This window comes from Micromesistius poutassou, assembly GCF_964030765.1.
Source record: "Micromesistius poutassou genome assembly, chromosome: 20".
Lineage (NCBI taxonomy): Eukaryota > Metazoa > Chordata > Actinopteri > Gadiformes > Gadidae > Micromesistius > Micromesistius poutassou.
In genome coordinates this window covers 442,561-453,903 of record NC_140290.1, presented here as the reverse complement: position 1 = coordinate 453,903, position 11,343 = coordinate 442,561, and positions in this window count along the sequence as shown.

Below are 11,343 nucleotides of genomic sequence, written 5' to 3'. Positions count from 1 at the left end.
CACTGAAGCCTAAAAATATGTTGATTGATGGAGAGGGTGGAAATGTTGTAAAGCAATAGGCACACGGTGAGTGAACTGCTCGATAGTAGGCTAAATTGCCGGCAAACCAAGCTACCGTCTCTAGCCTCTCTGAAGGACGCTACAGTGTGTTGCATAGCAACCGCCGCGCACTTTGCAGGCAGCCAGGAGGGACTACATTTTTGTCTATGACTTTCATTTCACCATACTTACGTAACCGTTTTATAAAAGCAATTTTTTAAGGGGGTCGCTGTCAACGCACCTTAACTGTGGTATAATGAACAAATTCCACAGCCTGTCGTGATCTATTAAACATTAACAAACATCGTTTGTTACCAGTATTGTATACATTATCATTATCGACTTGTGTTCATAATATGCATGTGTCCCCCCGTTAATATACATCGCCATGGATTGTATTATGCGTTACGTGTTTAGTTTGCGTGTGTTTAAACAGATGGGTGTGCACCAGTGGCGATCTCTCGAAGGCTTTCTCGAAGGGAAGCTCAGCTTCCCCTAAAATTAAAAAAATTAAATGGTCAAATATATACTGTTGTGTTAACATTTCATTGACTAAAAATGCGTTAGAACACGTCCATCTCGAAGACGATTTTGTTCAGAATCAGCTGCATATCGCAGGTCGACTGACTCGATTTCCTTCTCATACATTCCCGTAGTGTCACAGTACATTTGTCTGTTGAAGCTCAGCGTCCATCCACTTCAATGGGGCTGCATAGAACAGCTTTTTTTAGTGCGTCGAAAGTCGCCAGTCATTGGATAATGCTGCGATTATTTCCCTCCCACGGACGCTCAGCGTCTCTGGGGGTGAATGGAGGAGTGGGCTGGCCTGGACACTGGGCTTCTGCGTGATAATTGGAGGGTCTGTGAAATACTGAGTTGCCGTTTGATTGACATATATATATATACATATTGACTTATACACACAATTCCTACTTCAGTTTAACATAATTCCCACATTTCCTTGTTCAAGTTTATTGTTTTGGTAGTTGGCCAACACTTTGATTTAGGGAGCCTGAGGTCCAAGTCCTGTATTCAGATCAGGACTTGCAGGGTGACAGGGGAAAGCTGTGTGATTTCTTGGTGTTCCTTAAAGACATGGAGTTGGACAGTGCAATGCCTCAGCTTTACAAACTGTTTTTATTAGTGGCAACAATTAGAGCTACATCTGCAGGTGTAGAAAGGAGCTTCTCCTGTTTAAAGCGGCTCAAGTCCTACACCCGTAACACAATGGGCCAAGGCCGTTTAAGCAGCCTAGCTCTGCTGGCCATTGAGAGGACACTGGTCAAGTCAGTGGAAAAGACAGCTAGATGGTATGACAGAGCATTTCCTTGAAAAGGAACAGAGAGCATAATTTACATATATATACATAAATTGACAATTCATATGATGTAGGCCGAAAATGAGCTTCCCCTCTTTGAAAGACCAGCAGCCACCACTGGTGCGCACACACATGCGCCAAGCATCACCCGCATTCATTCAGTCTTTTAAACACTCACTCGCGGTAAAACTATGTTTTCTCACAATCAAATATTCATCAATCCTGAAAGTTATGTCTGTGTCAAGAAAATATGTGTTTGCTGTACGGTGTTTGCAGATGCATTGATTTAAAAGTACAACTTACCGCTGTATCAGTTGTTACACAAGATTTTAAAACAATATTTTGTTTTGGGAGGCTGGAATATACTTTGCTCGAGTTTATTATTGTTATTATTATTATTTAAACTCATGGCATAGCCTACTCTACTGTGTTCATTCATGCAGCCCCTATGGAAAAAAAATGTTTCCACAATCCAAATGCTATTTCTATGCAGTTTCACTCATATGAACAATCTTTGACATCATAATATTTAAATCAGGCTAATCATTTGCATGTTTGTGATATGTATAGCCTATGTGTGTGTAAGCGTATGTTGCAGTTCCGACCTGCCATGGCACGTCAAAATAGCAACACCAACTGCGCTATCCGAATGACATATCACGATATAACTTTATCATATTGATTGATATCAATAACTATTGATAATTACTGTTGTTTATTTATATATAAAAGCAATAGCATAGTTCACTGAAGCCTAAAAATATGTTGATTGCTGGAGAGGGTGGAAATGTTGTAAAGCAATGTGAGTGAACATGGTGAATGATAGAATAGAACTTGATAGTAGGCTAAATTGCTGGCGAACCAAGCTACCGTCTCTAGCCTAGCCTTCTCTCTGAAGGATGCTACAGTCCCTCGCTACAGACGCTACAGTCCTTCGCCGTCCCTTAACTGTGGTATAATGAGAGTATACCACAGCCTGTCGTGATCTATTGCTTAAATAATACAATGTTGACAACAATGAAAAACACACAAATATGATAAATAAGTATGGAACCTTGTTTGTTTAACAAACCCAGCTGTTAGATTCGATGGTCCAGTCTCTTATCGATATATATATTGAACATGTTTTATATTGATATTGATCAAAAGTCTAACACAATACAATCATTTATTGATTTATTGCCCAGGCCTAAAATAGCACCAAGTATCATTTGCGCCGGAACATGCCTCTGCTTTTCGCTGACACGCCTCTCCAGGCGCAAGTGTAGTGGCGCCTGGTTGTTGCAGGGGAAAATCAGCTTTACGCCGGGTGCAAACTAGCAACGATACATGCGTCGGTGTAGAAAGTCAATTGCGCTGGGTGCAAGATAGGGCCCTTACTGTCTTATCACATCAGGTCAATTGGAATCACTTAACTTTCAAGGAAACAATGTAAGCATGTTGTCATGTTCCAGATCCCTTTGTATAAAAGTATTATCGATTATTATATATCCACATGTCTCCCGGCTATTTATTCATGCAAGGCATTACAGTGCAAACCATCACAGTGTGGATCAACTTTGTGGGCAACCTACAGCATCATTTTTTTCAAAAACACATAGTAAAATCCTGCCACACATTTCCATGTGTTGTTTGAAAACGTCCAACCACAATATCAAACCGAATGCAATCACTGCTCTAATGTTAAGAGTGAGTGAGAGAGAGAGAGAGAGAGAGAGAGAGAGAGAGAGAGAGAGAGAGAGAGAGAGAGAGAGAGAGAGAGAGGCGGGGGAGGGTGAGAGGACAGGAGAGAGATGGAGGGGGAGAGAGAAATTTGAAACAATGAGGGAGAGAGAGACAGAGGGAGAGAAAGATTATGCAGCTGTGAAAATTTTTAATATCATCTTGCTGGCTGCAAGCCCAATTTTTGTTATACTGTTGACTGTGCAGATAAGCTGTGTCCCATAAATATTTCATAAGTTGTGGCTGTGGGGAGAGTTTATGTAAGACGATGTGCTTCCATGTCTTTGAGTCGCTGCTATCTTCTACCAACGGTTTCCCTTCCCAACAGAGCACTCAGTGCTGAATGTATTGGGTTGTTCTTGATTGTGTAAGCAGGGCTCTTGAGGGGTTCTTTGAGGAGCGCTTATTGGCAGAATATTAGCTGTTTAATTTAAAAACTTTGGAGAGAGAGAAAAACAAACAGACTTTATTGCCTGTTATGATCCTTGTTATGATCAGTAGACAGTGTGTGGTCCAGAGGGCCTTGGGGAGCAGTGACAGATCTTAATTTCACTTCTATAGAGGCTGGGGATGAAGCGTTAGGGTGAGAATAAAGGAGGAAACACGACTGTGGGATGCGTTACATCGTGGCCTGATCTGGCAGGGGTCTGATCTAGGAAGAGGAGTTTTATCATCACTATATCTGCGGCGATGTATAGAACCTATAGAAATGCTAAGTGAATGCCTGACCGCAATATAAATACACTAACACAATACAATCCAGGAGGTCCAGTACAAAAGCAGCTATAAGTGTTAAGTTATTAAGCTATAAGTGTGTGTGTGTGTGTGTGCCCTCGCGTGTGCATGTGTGCATATGCATGTATGACTGTGGCTTGCTGTGCGGTTGCAGGATGCTACGGCTGTGTTGTGGTTCTGCCACACTTGTGTGTGTGTGTGTATTCCTAACTGTACTTTCATAATGTGCGCCTTCATCGGGAGCTGGCCATGTGATAAATAGATTGCAGCTATCCATGCATACACAGTCAAAACTGAAGAGTCACAATCCACAGGGTTGAAAATTATATCTACACTTCAATCGTTCAGTTCATCCATCTTTCATTCCTTTTTCTTTCCATTCGCCTGCCTCTAACTCTCCCTCCTACCCTCTTCCGCTCCTCATTTTCTTCTCTCTCTCTCTCTCTCTCTCTCTCTCTCTCTCTCTCTCTCTCTCTCTCTCTCTCTCTCTCTCTCTCAAGCGAATAATAATCCTTTTAAGCTCTACCCGTCTGCACTTGTGTGACCTTTTAAATCTTTCTCCAACTCACAGTTTTTCTCTTATGTTTTATTCCGTTTTCATCAGCATTGGTTCAGACCCTTTAGCAGATACTCTGGTCCTGACACACAACCATATTGCTTGGTTCCTGTGTGTGTGTGTGTGTGTGTGTGTGTGTGTGTGTGTGTGTGTGTGTGTGTGTGCGTATGTGTGTGTGTGAGTGAGAGATTTAGCGTGTTCCCAGTGTGACTGAAAGCTATTCCAGGTAGACATGTGCTGATAATTCTCACTACAACAGGGCCAGGGAAGGAGCTAAACAGAGAGAGAGAGCTGTCCTCTCACTCTCCCCCTCCCTCTCTCTCTCTCCTGTCCTCTCCCCTCCCTCTCTCCCCCTTCCTCTCTCTCTCCTGTCCTCTCCCCCTCCCTCTCTCCCCCTCCCTCTCTCTCTCCTGTCCTCTCCCCCTCCCTTTCTCCCCTTCTGTCTCGCTCTCCTGTTCTCTCCCCCTCCCTCTCTCCCCTGTCCTCTCTCTCCCCTTCCTCTCTCTCTATTCTTTCTCTCTTTCCTCTGGTTTGCTCTTTATCGCTTTACCAATCACGCATTGACCCTTCGCCTCTCATCATTATCAAACTACATTCTCCAGTTCTCCAGAAAGAGAGAGAGAGAGAGAGAGAGAGAGGAAGAGAGAGAGAGAACAAATCAATACTAACCTCTTTTTCCACTGATCGAAAACTCCAATACAGTATTGAAGCCCATTTCTTGTTTGTAACACTGCGTTCACTGGCGCATGCATGCGATGTTGCCTTTATAAATGGGTGTGTGATGTGTGTAGTTTCAGAGAGGTCTAAAGGCCACCTCAAACTTTTCAACCAAGTATTGCCATTTATCCACTGCCTGCAGCTATACATACAGTTTATATTTAAGCAATAGATCACGACAGGCTGTGGTATACGCTCATTATACCACAGTTAAGGGGCGTTGTCCGTCCCGACGCGCAGCGGAGGGGCGGAAGTGAAGTGATCTATTGCTTTTATAAAACAGTTACGTAAATATGGCGAAATTAAAGTCATAGACACCCTCAATTTTGAAAAAGCTAGAAAGTCGGAAAAGCATTTTTTTTAACAAATACAAAAAAATAGTCCCTCCCGGCTGCCGGCAAAGTGTACGGCGGTTGCTATGCAACACACTGTAGCGTCCTTCAGAGAGAAGGCTAGACTACAGACGGTAGCTTGGTTCGCCGGCAATTTAGCCTTCTATCGAGTTCACTCGAACTCGATAGTAGGCTAAATTGCCGACCGTGTGCCTATTGCTTTACAACATTTCCACCCTCTCCAGCAATCAACATGTTTTTTAGGCTTCAGTGAACTATGCTATCGCTTTTATATATACATAAACAACAGTTAGAGTTAGGCGCGGAGTGATACTGAACTCCGTAAACTGAACGGGCGTCATAGCTGTGTGTATACGCTCAATATACAACAGTTGGGAACCAATCAGATCGCTTGATTTAAGCCACCCGTTTTATAAATATATATATATATAATTCTAGAATTATATAACCCTGAAACCACTAAAGGGGACATATGATTATTCATCCTGTCAACCTCTCTGCCCCAGGTGTAGCAATCTTATCCTTCAACATCATAGCTGTACAACATCTGCAGTCCCCAGTCCCAAAACACCAAGTCTTTGCATGTAGATCTTGGATCTCCTTTGAACTTATACATCTAACTTACATCACTTAGGCACTCTTTCTGTGTTTTCGTAACTTAAACGTAAAGAAAAAGAAGCAAGGAAGAAGAGCTAGTGTTGTTGAGCGCTCCTTTCATCTCAGGTGGTGCCTCGGGGAAGAATGGCACTGGTGATTGTTTGTGTACAAAGCAACAGGCGGTGAACGGTCGGGGCTGAGAACTTGAAGGCGCTGGGCTGAATCCAAGCAGAAGGCGGGAGAATCTGAGACTTCTTTTTGATCTTTTTCACGCCGCACTCAGCTACTCAGCACGGCCTTTCATTTGATTTGTACTGGCCCGTTCCTCAGTCCCAATGTTTTCCTATTCAATAACGAATTCCTCTTGAACTTTAATTCTTTATCCTCTTATCTCTCTCTCTGTCAGGCCCCTCTGCCCTAATGACAAGAGTGTGTCGGGGGCCGTGCCGGGGGAGCATGTCCCCCTGGCTATAAGGTCATCTGAGCGGGGCTCTGAAAGGTTAAGAGGATCCAACAGCACTATGGGATTTGTTTTATTCCATCTTTTTTACACTGCTGTTCTTGTCCTGTTCTTGCTTACCTTTATCATGCGATCACGGCGGGACCCGTTAACGGTCAGCTTTGCACAGTCCCAGAGCGCACCTTGCTCACATCGTGATCCGATGAGCTAGAGCACGTTCCTGGAGGTGAGGTGTATGGACGGCAACGGGAAAGTGATGGCAGACTACTGGCTATGTAGTTTAAACCATGGCCCCTTGCCTACACAGAGCCAGCCAGGGTTTCCCTCCATCTCCAGGGCATGCATACACCGCTAAACACAACGGGACTCACACCTGCGCATGCGTCTTTAGTTCAACGGTCAAAAAAAACGGTCAAAAACATTCAAACTGCATAAGCTGCCATTGATTTGTGATTTGTTTTGTAACACACAACAGCAGCACTACGTTGGACTTTCAGTTTTGATGTCGGGCCATTCCTTGCGGGCGGGCATTATTGTATAACTTGTTGAACGTGTGGGGAACTTCGCCTACCTGGACTACGCCTTCCATCCACTAACTAAACGTTAGTGGATGCAGCCTCTCAACAATGCATGACTGCACAAATGCGGATGCTTTTGGCTATTTAACACCATTTTAAACAGCGAGAATAGCATTATGGGCTGTGTTCTGATCCAGCACATCCGATCACAACAGCCGCATTGAAACACGGCCCAATTCTGCTTCATCTCTGTCTCTAGTCGATATTTGTTATGAATCCCTCCAACTCTTCTACTCCTTCTGCTTTTGATGGATGATGTCATAATTTGTAATGCACTTGTGCAGCTGCCCCCCCCCTCCCACCCGCTCCAACCCCACCGTCACCACCACTACAAGCCCCCACCACCATCTCCCCCATCCTCACCACCACCTCCTCCACATCCTCCAACCCCACCGTCACCACCACTACGACCCCCTACCACCATCCCTCCCATCATCACCACAATCTCCCCTGCCACCACCACCTCCTGCACCACCTCCCTAGCCACCACTTCCCCCTCTGAGAGCTGACGTTGATGCCCCTTCTCTGCCTGTCGTGTTCATCCTCTATCATTTCACCACAAACACTGTCTTTCTTTTTTCCTGCTTCTCCTCGCCTCCCCATCCCTCCCTCTCACTCTCCCCCCATGCCACACTCTGTTTCTCTTTGAAGTGCTTTGCCTGCCTCAGGGTCTCTCCCTCTTGATTGAAACTCTATGTTTCACCGCTCAATCTACTATTGCACCATTGATATATAAAAGTGGGATTGGGATTACAAATGCTATTCTGTAATGAAGCAATATAGAACGCTAGTATAGAAGTTGAAATATAATTAATCTGATACCATTGCTGATATTTTAATGTTTCTATTAGGCTGTCAATCTACCAATATGGCAATCTAGATTTAAGACCGTTCCAGGCTAATTTCTGACCAATCAGGGCATCTCTCCCCTGATTGGTCTGGGGGTCAATCAAAGTTATAAATGCAACACTTCTCAATAGAGATGGGTAGTCCCGCCCCTTCCATTAGCTGGCTGGTCTTGGATGTTTTGCCAGAAGAAGGACATTTGCAACAATTTCAGGATATAATACGTGTTAGGACCTAAAAGTTGACATATATATTAGGCAACGTGCATAATAAACACACCATTGCATTTAAAATGACTAAAGTTCATTAAACACATTTCGCTTACCATAACTACACTTCCCACAAACCACGGCCGGAGAGCAGGAGCATTTGGTTCACCAGCCACCTAGCTACAGTCTAGTGATGAGTACATTGTAGTTCCTTTGGTCATATTTTAAACAGCTATTCGCTTTTTTTTTTGCTTTAATTCTTTTCGAACAACCAATTTTCTGTGTCAGTCCTTTTCTCGCTCTATCTCGCTCTCTCTCTCACTCGCTTTCTCTCTTTCTCTCTCTCTTTCTCTCTCTCTCTCTCTCTCTCTAACACTCTCCATCTCACTCTCACTGTCACTCAGCATGATCAAAACAGATGTCGATGACCCAGTTGGGGTCCTCAGAACAGATGTTGGAGGCATGCAGTGTGTGTAGCTATGCCTGCGTGTGTCTGTGCACGCTTGATTGTTGTGTGTATAATGGTTGTGTGTGTGTGTGTGTGTGTGTGTGTGTGTGATTAAATAGATTTCCCAGAAGTTCAGCCTTGTGTGGACTTATTTTGTGCGTTCGCGAGAGCTGAAATGTAGACTGCTTTTATTGGAACAATGTATTTTGTAAAAACAAAAGTTGGAGGCCCTCACGCCACACCCTGAGTTTAGGGAGAGTTGAAAAAATAGTCATCAATGTAACGGGAATGAGGGAACGTCATCGTCAGGTTATATCGGCATTAACTTGAATACACAACAGGGAAGCTACTTTACATGATAAAGGATCCATCAAAATGTAGACATGTTAAAAATAACGTTGTATTCCACGACAGCAGTCCTATCATAATAGGTATTCTATTAAAACATCTTTGATGTGATGTGTGGTATTGTCGCATGGCCTGCTGTGTGTCAGCAGTTTATTGCCCCTGTTGTCGGCTCTGATCCTTCTATCCTCCTGTCCTCATTTTATCCTCCACTGCTCTGTCGTTCTTCTTGTGTCGGTGGGATGTTCGGTCTCCATTTACAATTATCTCTGGGTTTATCGGTGTAAATTTTTTAATTAACCGGGGACCCTTGAAATAACGTTATTTATAGCGAGGATAAACGTCATTTTAAATCATAATTAAATGTGCTTGACTTTTGCTTCTCAGATTTTGAGACCAAAATATAGATAGTGCTTTTGCTGAAACATGCAGAGCAAAGCCAAGAATAGTAGATCATTTTAAACAAGCACTGCTTTCGACTCTAACCTTGAAGATGTGTGGTGTGTTATTTTGGACAAGCTATGTAATATTATCCTCGTACAAAGAATAGCATGCTTATCCTGGTACTTATTGGTGTAACACCAGACATGCAGACTGTAGATATGTTTTTTTTGCAAGGCTGTAGAGAAATTATTCAAGGCATCAGATTGAATGTAGTGTAGTATCTAGTGTAGTATCTAGCCCTACATGCCTTTGCACCTGTGTATGTTAATATACTGTATATATACACTACCGTTCAAAAGTTTGGGGTCACTTAGAAATGTCCTTATGTCCTTAAAAGCACAGTTTTTTTCAATAAATATAACATTAAATTAATCAGTCTAGACATTGTTAATGTGGTGAATGACCATTCTAGTTGGAAACATCAGATTTTTAATTGAATATCTACATCGGTGTACAGAGGCCCATTTCCAGCAACCATCACTCCTGTGTTCTAATGGTACATTGTACAGCTAATCGTGTTAAATGGCTAATGGATGATTAGCAAACCCTTGTGCAATTATGTGAGTACAGCTGAAACTGTTGAATAAAAGTGTGAGTTTTCATGGAAAACATGAAAATGACTGGGTGACTCCAAACTTTTGAACGGTAATGTATATATAATATATATACATTACCGTTCAAAAAGTTTGGGGTCACCCAGTCATCCAGTGGAGGCTTCTCCAGTGAGGAGAGGGAGGAAGATCCTCCTTAACATTGTTGAGAATAAAAAGTGTAGATTGCCCAGACTACTGAATTAATGCCCTTAAATATGACTACTTTAATGCCTTTGTATATGTAATGTTCGTTTCCCTGGGTAAAGGGACATTAGCACCCCCTATCGCCTATTGGATATTACTTCGGGGAGGATGTTCCTCCCTCATCCTCCATTGACTCCCATTCATTTCTCGGCTACTACTTGCGGCCGGTGAATAACATGGGGTTCAATGGGAGAGAGGAGGAAAGTCCTCCTCTGAGTGGGTGGGACTAGCTAAGGGATCTGAATCGTGTCAACGTTTATGAAGTCCCGCCTCCGAGGCCCACGGTTCCCTCGGTCAAATGTCTATGTTATTTCCCACCCACATTTGACATTTTACTTATTCTTCAGAGGTCTATAGGCTGGAGCCCTGGCTGCGCTATGAACCAATAAGAAGAAGTCCTGGCTGCGCTATGAACCAATAAGCAGGAGCCCTGGCTGCGCTATGAACAAATAAGCAGGAGCCCTGGCTATGGAGCAGCCTGGAGGGAGGGTTTATCCCCTCAAGTCTCTAGGCTACGAGAACCAACAAACCCACTTGTATGCCTCATTTCCACCGATTGGTGCGCTGCTGTTCATTGCGGTACAGTGCGGCTCTGTCCGCTTTTCTTGGCGTTTCCACTGAGTGGTGCGGTTTGGTACGGCTCGGTTCGCTTATATTGACGTTTCCACCACCAAAAGTCAAAATGCCAAAATAAACATGCTGAGGCTATTTTTCGACACTCCTCCGTTGGGTTCCCAAGCCGTATGAAAGGGTGGCGAAAACGTGGAGCTACACACGCCGTTATTCTGAAATCACTTTAAAAATATCCCATTTGGTATGACCAGGTCACTGATATCTTTGCAACACAAACAGCGAGGAGGAATGACTTGATCTATAAATGAAGTCCCTCAATCTTAATTGGCTTAACACCATGACCAACATTCTGAAACATCCATTAACATCCACATTTGCCTCAAACAATGTTAGGCTTACAGCCCATGTCAATAGTTGTGAAATTATGTTCTTGTTGTTCTTTTAATAGTTTGTTACTCTGACCGTTCTGTTTAATATTGTGGAAAGGATGTTAGTGAATGATTCAGAGCATGATGCATTTTAAATGGCATCACTTTTGGTATTGTGTCTTAATTTTTCTTAACAATTGGAGCTGAAAATAAACATAGCCAAATTACAACCAAGTCA